This window comes from Cricetulus griseus, chromosome 2 (assembly GCF_003668045.3).
Source record: "Cricetulus griseus strain 17A/GY chromosome 2, alternate assembly CriGri-PICRH-1.0, whole genome shotgun sequence".
Lineage (NCBI taxonomy): Eukaryota > Metazoa > Chordata > Mammalia > Rodentia > Cricetidae > Cricetulus > Cricetulus griseus.
The window spans coordinates 120,706,072-120,717,970 of NC_048595.1; positions in this window are offsets into that span (position 1 = coordinate 120,706,072).

The following is an 11,899-nucleotide window of genomic DNA, read 5'->3' on the forward strand; positions in this document are numbered from 1 at the left end:
TTTCTGTATAGGTGCGGCCCTGAACAGCAGTACAGTTAGAAATAAGAGCGAAGGGGCTTCTATTGAAGCTGTGATTCCTGGATTTTACCGGGAATACCAGCCGAGTTTAAAATGTCTTTATTGATTACATGCTATTAGGGAATCTAATCATTTCCCTTGTGGTGCTAACACTGTTGAACAGTGCTCAACATGTTTTAATGGCATCTTAGGAACAAATCAGTTTGCAGTAAGAGTAAATTCTTTTCCTATCTCACTTATCAGGACTATTTTCTTTTCTTAGTTTGCCATTATGGCCAGCCACTTCTCTCTGGCTAGATCTTGTAATGCTTTAGTTTATTTCCCTCATGTTTCTACATCATTCATCCAACACCTCTGAGATATGATTTTCTTTGAGTATTAATCATTATGTAGTTTTACAAATACTGGTCGTTTTTTTTTTTTTTTTTTAACCACCCCTAGAAAATGAATGCTACTTGAAAGCAAATAAGAGTCTCATTGCATGCACAAAGGACTTAGTGATAGCAAGTAAGAGTCCTACCACATGCACAACAGACTATGTGATTTTAAAAAGCTGGCTTTCGTCAGATTACTTTTGAAAGAAATTCCTGATCCACAGTGGATCTTAACAATTTTGAGCATGGTAGTTTTCACTTCTTGGCAGTCTTGGAGATTCCAAGTTCAAAGGCAACATTGTTACCTGTGTGCCCTGCCTTATTATGATGACAAATCTACTGTCCTTCCCTATGCTCTGACATTTGATTTCTCTCATGGGAAGTGGCTCCTGGTGGAGGCTCTGACCTTTGGAGAGGTTGTGCCATATCATTTTGAATGTGTTTATTGTTTGCTGTATTGTAATTTTTGTCCTTTTATGTGAACTCTACTGTTTGTTTTATAGTGTTTAATTATATACTTCAGGCTGACACAGAACTCATTGTGTAGTCCACATTTCAAACCAACCATCCTCTTGCCTCAGCCTCCTGAGTACTAGATCACAGGTAGTTGCTACCACAGTACCTTGCAAATAATGTTTTCTCACCTGAGGTGTTATATTTTCATTTGCTCATTTTATTACAAGATTATTATAAAATTGTTTGGTTGTGTTCTTGAGACTGCATGTAATGTATGTGGACACATTTTCTCATTGACCTGAGCTGCTCCTTTCCCAGTAAAAGCCCACTGTTCACTTTACCTTTTCTTTTCAAATCTTTTCTTCCTAGATTTCACATGAGAAAAAATGTGATATTTATCCATGGTTTGAATAAGAATGGCTCCCATAAACTCACAGTCATCAGGGAGTGACACTACTTGAGAAGAAATAGATGTGACCTTGTTGGAGGAAATGTGTTACTGGGGGCAGACTTTGAGGTTTAAAAATGCTAAGACAGACACATCATCACTCTCTTCCAGCTATCTGCCATCCATATGTAGAACTCTCAGGTACTTTTCCAGTGATAAGTCAGACTATTTCCCAACAAGCTTTTCACCAAGATAATAATGGGTTAAGCTTCTGAAACTGTAAGCAAGTCCCAATTAAATGCTTTCACTTATAAGAGTTGCTGTGGTCATAGTGTCTCTTTACAGCAGTAGAATGCTGACAAGCTCCTTTCTCTTAGCTTGATGGCCTCCATTTCCTTAAATGTGACATGCTGTTTTAATCATGAAGTTGAATAGTACTTTATCATGTCCATATGTGTCATTTCTCTTAAAGTGTTTGCCCACTGGTGGCACTCAGGCTGATTTAGTATGTTGGACTTTGTGAATTGTACTGCAATAAATGTAACTCTGTGGTCCGTTCTATTGCATGAAGAATGATTCCTTCAGGTATGTTCCAGAAATGATAGAGTAGGCATTATGGGAATTCTACTTTAGATTTAAAAAGAAAATCTCCACACTGCTTTCCAAGGTGGCTAGATTAATGTACATTCTCACCAATGGTCTATAAGCCTTCCTTTCTCTCTGAATCTAACTTTGTTCTTTTCCTTCACTCTCTGCCCTTCAAATGAATCTTTTAGTCACAGTACAAAGCAATGGATTTCATTGTGACATTCTCATAAATGTGTATCATTGTTCTTTGCTTATATTCCTCTCATTAGCCCCTCTTCTTCCCTATTTCCCTCTTTCTATTTCTCTTCCTCCATTCAAATAGGTCCTCTTCTGCTTTCATGGTGTGTGTGTGTGTGTGTGTGTGTGTGTGTGTGTGTGTGTGTGTTACGATAAATCTTTCTGCCAAAAGCTGCCTGAGCCCCACCGCCACATGTGAGCTTTACGCCAGCCACCTGCCTGAGTTAGGGCCCAAATGAATACACAGAAATTTGTATTAGGTTCAAAGCTGCTTGGCCAATAACTAGGACTTCTCATCTGCTAGCTCAGTCTTAATTATCATAAATCTATATATGTTATAAGACTTATCTTATCAGACGCCTTATTGGCGTCCCTCCTTGCCGGTGGATCACATTGTGCCGCTGGAGCAAGAGTGGAGGGGAAAAGGGGCATGCTTCCTGTTTCTCCTTTAAATATGAGTCTCCTGGCTAAGTTGCTTCCTGCCTGGATCACCACTTCTCTCAGAATCCTCTTTGACTCCTAGTCCTGTCTAACTTGCTGTCTCATTGGCCAAACAATATTTTATTTAACAATCAATAAGATAAACATACACAGAAGTACTTCCCCCATCGTGTGTGTGTGTGTGTGTGTGTGTGTGTGTGTGTGTGTGTGTGTGTGTTTAAATCTATTCAATTTATACTCCACCTGTGACAGAAAATGTGATATGTGACTTTCTCCCCCAGAATTATCATACATTTGGTCTCTAGTCCTCCCCATTGTGGTGCCATTTCTATCCCCTCATACATTCATTTCAATTTTGATGACACATACAAACACATAAAGTGAATTTAATATTTAAATATAAATTCTGCATTGTTGAGGGTGACCCTGCTTGGACACCCCTTGGGGGAGGGAGTGGGAAGAAGCAGCACTGTGAGTCAGTGAGAGCAGAGCATGCTGCAGACTTATTTATTAAGGAAGTTAGACCTGCCTTTATACCCCATCCCAAGGTCCTACTGGCTCTGGTGCCTGACTCTGCTGCACTGTCCTTTCTTCATTGGTGTCACCTTCCAGGTGTCTCTCCGTCACCAGTCTCTGGGCATAGAGGCAGGCTTGGCTCAGGGAGTAAATGTGTCCCTTCTCTGTTTATGGAAGTTGACCTGGGCACCTGTGGCTTGGGTAGGTTGGGCACAGTTTCCCCTATACTGCATATGAGAGGAAACATGCTGTGTTTGTCTTTCTGAATTTGAGCTACTTTTTCTAAGATTTTCAATTCCATCCATGTTATTAAAGGCATAATTTCATTCTTCTTTTTTTCACATTTTTATTAGTTCAAATTAGAACAAGCGTGCTTCACATGTCAATCCCTGCTCCCTCTCTCTGCTCTCCTCCTCAGCCCATCACCAACCCTCCTCAACCCATCCCCCCTCTGCTCCCCAGGGAGGGTAAGATCCTCCATGGGGGCATCCCCAAAGTCTGTCATATCATCCTGAGCAGGGCCTAGGCCCTCCCCAATGTGTCTAGACTGAGAGAGCATCCCTCCATGTGGGATGGACTCCTATAGTCCTTTCTTACACCAGGGATAAATACTGATCTATTACCAGAGGCCCCATAGAGTGCCGAGGACTCCTCACTGACATCCACATTCAGGGCTCTGGATCAGTCCCATGCTGGCCTCCAAGCCACCAGTCTGGGGTCCATGTGCGCTGCCTTGTTCAGGTCATCTGTTTCTATGGAATTCACCAGCCCAGTCTTGAACTCTTTGTTCATCACTCCTCTTGCAACTATGTTCCAGAGTTCAGCTCAGTGTTTAGCTGTGGATGTCTGCCTCTGCTTCCATCAGCCACTGGATGAAGGCTCTAGGATGGCATATAAGGTAGTCATCAGTCTCATTATAGGGGAAGGACATTTAGAGTAGCCTCTCCACTATTGCTTAGATTGACAGTTGGTGTCATCCTTGTAGATCTCTGGAAATCTCCCTAGTGTCAGATCGCTCCTCGAACCTATAATGTTTCCGTCTATTATGGTATCTCTCATCCTCCTCTCTTCTATTCTTTCTCCGACTCAACCTTCCTGCTCCCGGATTTCCTCCTCTCCCCTCCTTTTCTCCCCCTCTCTTTCTCCCAGCCCCCTCTCATTTACCCCCATGGTCCCAATTAGCTCAGGAGATCCCGTCCCCTTCCCCTTCTCCGGGGGACCATGTATTCTTCTCTTGGGGTTCTCCTTCTTTACAACTAAATAAAAGTGTATTTTTACACACACACACACACACACACACACACACACACACACACACACACATTTTCTGTTTATGGATATCTAAGATATTGCCATTTTGTCTATTCTGAATATGCTGCAATAAACACAGATATATCTCCATGGTGTGCTGACTTAACATTACTTGAGTTTTTATAACTAGAGTGCTTACAGGTAGATTATATTATAATTTTATTTTTAATTTTTTTCAAAGAATGCTATCTTGATTTCTATAGTGGCTGCACCAGTTTAAATTCTCAGTATCAGTGAATATGGACTTTTCTTTCCATGAATTCACACTGATATTTGTTGTTATTTGTCTCTTCGATAATAGCTATTTTTATTGGGCCCAGATGGAATCTTGACGTAATTTTAATTTATAGTTCCCTATGGTAAAGACGTTAAGGATTTTAAATATATTTTTGGCTGTTTATAGTTATTCTTTTGAGAATTGTCTGCACAATTTATTTGCCTATTTAATGATTGGATGATTTGGGAGGTGCTGATGTTTAATTTTGGAGATTCTTTATGAATCACTTGCCAAATGTCCTGTTGGTAAATATTTCTTCTAAATCTGTACAGTTTTCCTCACATCTGCTGGTCACACTTTACTATGCAGAGCTTTTAAATTTCATAGAAGACTATTTGCAGTTCTTTCAAATCTTTTTCAAGCTATTAGTCCTTTTTAGAAATTTCCTGAATATACATGTACCTGTGAATGTTTTTCTGTCTTGCTTTCAAAGTTTCAGATCTTAAATCAAGGTCCACGGTGAATCTAACTAAATTATGCTTTGCCAACTTAGAAATGTAGATTCAGTTTCATTATTCAACATGGAAATACCTAATATCCACTTGTTGAAGAGTCTGTTTCTCATTCCTATCTTGTATTACCTCCTTTATTCCATTTTATTATTTTCTGTATTTTCTTGGAATTCATTGTTTTTTAATTATTCTTCCATCCATTTCAATATTTTTAGAGTCAGTTGCTGACAATATTTGAATTGTTAGGAGAATCGTGTTGCTTTTGTGTTTTCATTCTATGTTAATATTTGTACATCTGTTGAGATGAGTATCTCTTATGGATTTATGTAAAAGCATTTTAGGAAATACTCTTCTCTTTGTATTATGCCCTGAGGTGTTGAGTTGCTGGGAATCATTGGAATTTACTCCCAATTGTATTCTTAGTTTACTTGCCCTGTTATGTGTTTGGTATAGATTAGTGTATTTAGATGTAATATGCCAGGGTCCATAGTTCATGCTTTCTTCATCCTGCTCACAGAGAGGTTAGTTCAAGTAGCTCAGATACATGTTTGGACATAGCAGAGTAAATCCTCTATAATTACTTGTCCTTTCAACAGTGAATTGCCTGAGGATTATGGTTGTGGCTTTCAAGCAGTTTTTACATTTAATATATTTTGATCATATTCTTCCCCTCCTCCAAGTCACTGCAGGTCCTCTCGCCCTCCCTACCAACCCAACCTTATGTTCTTTCTCCAAAAACAAACAAAAAACCCATACAACACCCCCCAGAAAACATACTAAAACCATATCCTCCAAAAAAGAACACTAAACTGTAACCAAACAAAACTATACAAAATAACTGTGGAGTCTATTATATGCTGGACAACTACAAGCAGACATGAGACTTGTCCTGGAGTGGCTGATATACCCAGTGAAACTGTGTTGGAGAAAACTGGTTTTCCAACTCTAAGCAGAAATAAGTGACAGTTCAGTTGTTAACCTTTAACCTAGTGGCTAGGAGTTCATTTGCTCATTTTTTAATATAACAAAAGAAAATATAATATATAAAACAAAAACTATTACTTTGAAGTTGAACAAGACAAAGTAACAGAAGGAAAAGATCCCAAGAGAAAGCAAACTGAGGCCATGTTGGTATCTGAGGACCATGCTGCAGTGGGGCCAATGCTGGTACAGTTGGCCTGCACTGCCACCTGGGATCATGGTGACATCCTGGCCCAGGGTACTGACTGGGACCCTGGCTAGGTCTTTAGTCCTACCAGAGCCATGGTCTGTATTGATGCCCATGGTCCATGTTGTCACCAAAGGCCACATGCATGTTGCAACCTGTGGCCATAAGGGTATCTAAGGTTCATGCTAGTACCAGGGACATCCTGATCTGAGTGACCTATGCTGTCACCTGGGGCCATAGTGTTGTCCAGGCCAGTGCTGCTGCAGAGGGCCATGTCTTGGTCTGTGGACTTATAGCAGCCAGGGTCTTAGTTGATTTCTAGGGTTCCTGTTGTCACCAAGGGCCATGCAGAGGAGCTGGGTCTGCTTGGCACCTCAGAGCATGTCTGTCTGAAGACTGTGCTGCACTCAGGGGCATGCTGATCTAGGTGGCCACTGTTGCCTCCTGGAGGCCTGGAGATGTTCAGGCATGGGCCTGTAGTTGGAATTTTCTCTGGGCTGCCAACTAGCTCCCAAATAAAGACATGAAGACTTATCATTAATTATGAATACTAGCCCTTAACTTAGGTTTGTACCAATACCTGTTTTAACTTAATTTAACCTATTCATTTATGTTTTACCTTGGGGTTTTTTATACTTCTTTCATTCTGTATGTCCTACTTTCCTGCTTCCTCCATGTCTGGTTGGCTGGCCTCTGGTGTCTCCCTGTCATCTTTCTTTCCACCCAGAGCCTAAATTCTTCCCGATACTTCCTCTCCCCACCCAGAAATCCCACCTATACCCCTTGTTTGCTATTGGCCATTCAGCTTTTAATTAGATGGATTGGGTACCTTAGGCAGGCAAGGTAAAACGGCAGCACATGTTTACATAATTAAACAAATGCAACACATCTTTACACAGTTAATCAAATGCAGCACATCTTTGCATAGTTAAACAAATACTCCACAACATAGTCTTCTGCTTAGGGCCATGTCTGGGTCCATGGCCCTGTGGAGACCTGGGTCTAGGATAGTGTCCATGGCTCCAGTTGTGACTGAGGGCCCTAAGCCATGTTGATGCCTGGGGTCTATAAGTCTGACTCAGGGCAGGTGAGCCACCCCTAAGGACATGAGAGCAAGAGAGATAACCCCAGTCCCCCTTGTCTGGCATGTGGTAGCATGGATGAAGGAAAGATGTCCTTCCCCATTACCACCTGAAACAGGTGAGAGTGCTGGCCCTGGAGTCACAAGAGTGCTAGAGTTAGTCCTGACCCTCACTGGCAACAGTGCATGAGAAAGTAGTTTCTGCTTCCAGTCTGGGCAGTACACTAGAGCTGACCCTGCTGTTGAGTGGCAGATGAGCCAGCCCTGCAGGCACAACAGCAAGAGAGCTGACTCTGGTCCCTACGTTTCTGCCATGTGTTGGTTTTGCTGAGGAAAAGATGCCCTCTCCTCCTCTGCCCCTTGCTACCTGTGGCAGGCAAGACAGCTGGTCCCAGAGTAACAGGGTGAGAGCCAGCTCTGCTCCACACCAGCTACAGTACACAGTGGAGTGAGGCCCTGCACTCCTCCTGAGAAACACACCAGAGCTGACCCTGCTGTTGGGCCACAGAGGTAAGCTAGCCCTCAGGGTGTGAGAGTAAGAGAACTAATCCAGCCACCCCTCGTATGGCCCCCACAACAATCAAGAGAGGGTGTCCTGCACCTTACCTGGGCAAAGCAGTAGAGCTGGCCCTAATAATATGAGTGAGGGGAACCCGAACTTGAGGGCATGAGAGCAGGTAAACTGTCCCCTTTCCTTGCTACAGGATGCATAGGGTGAGCTCACCAAGACATGCTGGAGATCTCATCTGGGTAGTGATGATGAGAGAAAGCTAACGAACTGACCAACACAGCTACCACCCAGTCCCAGAACCAGGGCTATAAGTTTGCCCACTGAAACATCCACGAAATATATGAACTGTTAGAGCATGTGAAGGTAACAAACCTACAGATCCAAAACAGCAGGAACTCTGTGACACAGGACAACAGGATATCCAAGAGGAGCTCTAGTGAGAGCCCATTATTGGTGGTGTAGCAGAAACCAGAGGCCTTGAGCCAGACCAATGACTTCTGGTAATGAACACTTGCAAGTAAAGATGAATGGAATGTGACTAAATAGGCTGCGTTACAGCTTCCACAAGATTCTTCTTTTATTTCTTTTGTTCTTGTTTTGGGTTTTTGTTTGATTGTTTTACTTCTGTGTTTTGTTTGGTTTTGACTTTTTCTTTTAAATTTGGTTTTGGTGTTGGAGGGACATGGCAAGGGCAGAAAGCAGGTACAAGGGGACAGGGGGATAAGTCAGTGTAAGTTATAGCCCAAACTGCATAAACATTCCTGTTTCTTCACATCCTCACTGATAGTGAATATTGTCTGTCTTAGTTTACCAATCTGAGTAGAATAAAGTTATCTCTTAGTATGCATGTTTTGAGTTTGAATATTGCTAGACTAGAGCTGTTGCTCAGTGGTTACTTGATTCAGAACTCTCACATTCTATAGAGCAGATAAAAACCACATTCTCCAGCATGCATTGCTTCCAAGGTTTGCTCTGGTTATCTGTCCACAATGAGCTAGAGTGGCTTATCATTGACTTTTTTCCCACAGAATTAATGGGAGAAATTTAAGTTTTCACCAGATAGTTCTTCATGTTGTTGTTGTTTTGTTTTGTTTTGTTTTCAAGATAGGGTTTCTCTGTGTAGCTTTGGAGCCTTTCCTAGAATTCTTTCTGTAGACCAGTCGGGCCTCAAATTCACGGACATCTGTCTGCCTCTGCCTCCAGGAATATTGTGATTGAAGGCTTGTGCCACCACAGCCCGACCACCAGACAGTTCTCATTGCAACTCCTTTCCTTTTCTGGAAGTTGTAGTAGGGATGGATAATAGGAGATCTATTTGATAGGAGAAGCTGATGAAGTTCATTGGCTACCTAAAATACAATAACAATTAATTTCAGGTGTGGTGTGGATCTGTCTGTCATTTCTGATCTCAGGAGCACATCATGAGATGCTGGATGGATGGGAATGGCTGGCATGCTGGTGTCTGTATCCACAACTGCAGGCTTGTTTTAGTTTCAAAGTAACAAAATGTAGGTACACATTTGTGGGGCTTCTGTTATATCAGTGATTGCTTCTTTTGGATAGTCCAAGTGAGAATTCTCACATTTGATGCCCTCATTATTATAACTATATGAATTTGGGAAGTCCGTGTCATGAAGAAAAGCCAGACACTGTTTTAAACCATAAATGTCTTTATTACTTCTGGATAAAACATTCTGTATGATTTCATTCCTGTTTAAAGGTAAGTTTTGAGGTTTTGGATGGCTTTAAGTGAGAAATGGAACTGTGGAGGTTTAAAGCTTGCCATACACTTAGTGTGCTATCCTGTGGATGCTGACAGAGGATGCCAAAAGACAGACCCAGCAGTGCTTTAAATATTGAACAATGGGACCCTTGCCAATGTAGCATATGGCTTTATATGAACAATGAATATTCTATCATCTCTTGTGTAACCCCAGGGAAGAAAGTGGATTTGTGAGAACCCAGTGCAGCTGAGCCTACACCAGAGACAATCTTTTTCATTATCGTTGTCTGGTGTCTGAAACAGGAATAAAGGACTAGCTGGAGGGAGGCATACTAATATTGGATTGTTAATGAATTAAAACTGTGCCCCTGAAGGCAGCAATTGTCACCATCAAATACATTTTAATGACTCGATAGTCTCCTTAGTGATCTGAGTTTTATCACAGCTGCCAGAATGTTCTTATATTAGGAGGATAGTGACTTCATCCCTGTCCCACAAAGGTATCCATTGGCTGACTCTTGCTCCTTTTGTAGTCCATGAGCAGATGCAAGGCAAGTACCCTGTCTCCTCTCCATTCCTCAGGCATTCACTTCACTTGTACATCTTTGTCAAATGAAACTAAACGAATACCTATTGAAGGAGGGGAATATTTATTTGCAATAATGCATTGTTTCCTGCTGCTGTCAGTGATACATTCAGAAGTAAATAATATTATGATGAGAAAAATAAAAGCCTCTACGCCATGGCATCTCCCAATTTCCATTGCTTGAATATGTTTTAAAACACTAGCATCTAAAAGTCATTATTGACACCTTTACTGGTGCCTGGCATAGGAGCTCACACCCCTAATCTCCTCACTCAGCTACTGAGGCAGAAGATTCTGCAAGTTCTAAGCCTGACAGGGCTACATAGCAAGTACAAAAGAACCTCAGCTACACAATTAAACTCTGCCTGAAACATAAACCAAAATAAATTGCTGGTTGGCTATGACCTCTGAGGAGATCTCCACATTCTCATTGGCTATGACTTATGTGATAAGTCACCTCAACATGATATGTTTGTTCCACCAGTTCCCAGAAAGTAACATGAATAGAGGAGGTCAGTGACTACTGACCTTAAGTAAAAGAGAGATCCCATTGCCACCATCATTGATGAATATACATTTCATTAAAATAAGAGAATCCTTGAGAATTCAAGATCGAATGTTCATTTAGTCACCTGAGGATCGTGCTGAACACAGATTCAGATGGTGTGTTCAAGATTCTGCATTTGTCATCTGCTTCCAGGTGATGCTGTTTTTGAAAATCCACAAGCTACAACTTGTGTTTGCAAAACATTGTGTTCTAAATGAGAACTTTGAAGCTAATGATAGGAACACAGCTCTGTTGGCTTGCAATCCTCTGCATCAGCTCTGTCCACTTGACACCTACCTGGTCTCTTAGCCAAATACCAATGAAAGAAATTAAGTTTCTATGATGGAATAAAGAAGATTGCTGCTTTATTTCTGATGATCACTTTAGCACTTACGACTTCATAAAGCAAATATTCTGAACATTAGTAAATGGAGAAACATTCAGTATTTTATTGTTTGAAAGGTCCCCCATTTTGCTGAACTACAAAGGCAGTACTTACAAGATTTAGTAGGACTAGTAATGCTAAAGACACAGTGGCCAATTGTGTTGGAATATTTTTGGTATGTTACTACCTTGCCAGGAATTAGTTCATCCCTTCCTTGAGCAAAAGGTTAGTACTGTCACAGCTTCATAGTTACCTCTAAGTATGTGGACATCTCCCTACACTGAAGGACAATTCAAATTTCATCCACTCACATGTAGCATCGGAATACATGGCATCTATAACTGTCCTCATGGTAGTAAGTAAAGCCATCTTTATTTCAATAAATGAAATCATGGCACTTCAACTCATTAGAATAAAATATACCCAAGAACATAACAATTGTGGAAACTGTAGCTAACCAAACTTACATTGTTGGGGCTCAGCATGAAAAGGCACTTGTTGTGCAACCCTGGTGACCTAGGATTGGTCCATAGAACTCATATAAGGATAGAAGGAGAGAACAAATGCCACAACATTATCTTCTGGCCCCCACATATGTGCCAGGGCATCTGCCCCCTCGTGCACACACCCATACACACTCCAGTGGTCTGAATGAGAACAGCCCCTATACAGTTTGTGGAACTATTTGGAGGAAGAGTAGGAGATGTGGCCTTGTTGGAGGAGGTGTGTCACTGAAGGTGGGCTTTGAGGTCTCAAAAGAATTGTATCATTTCTTCTGACTCCAACTTGTGGATCAAGATGTAAGTTTTCAGTTGTTACTTCCACCATGCCTTTCCTCTG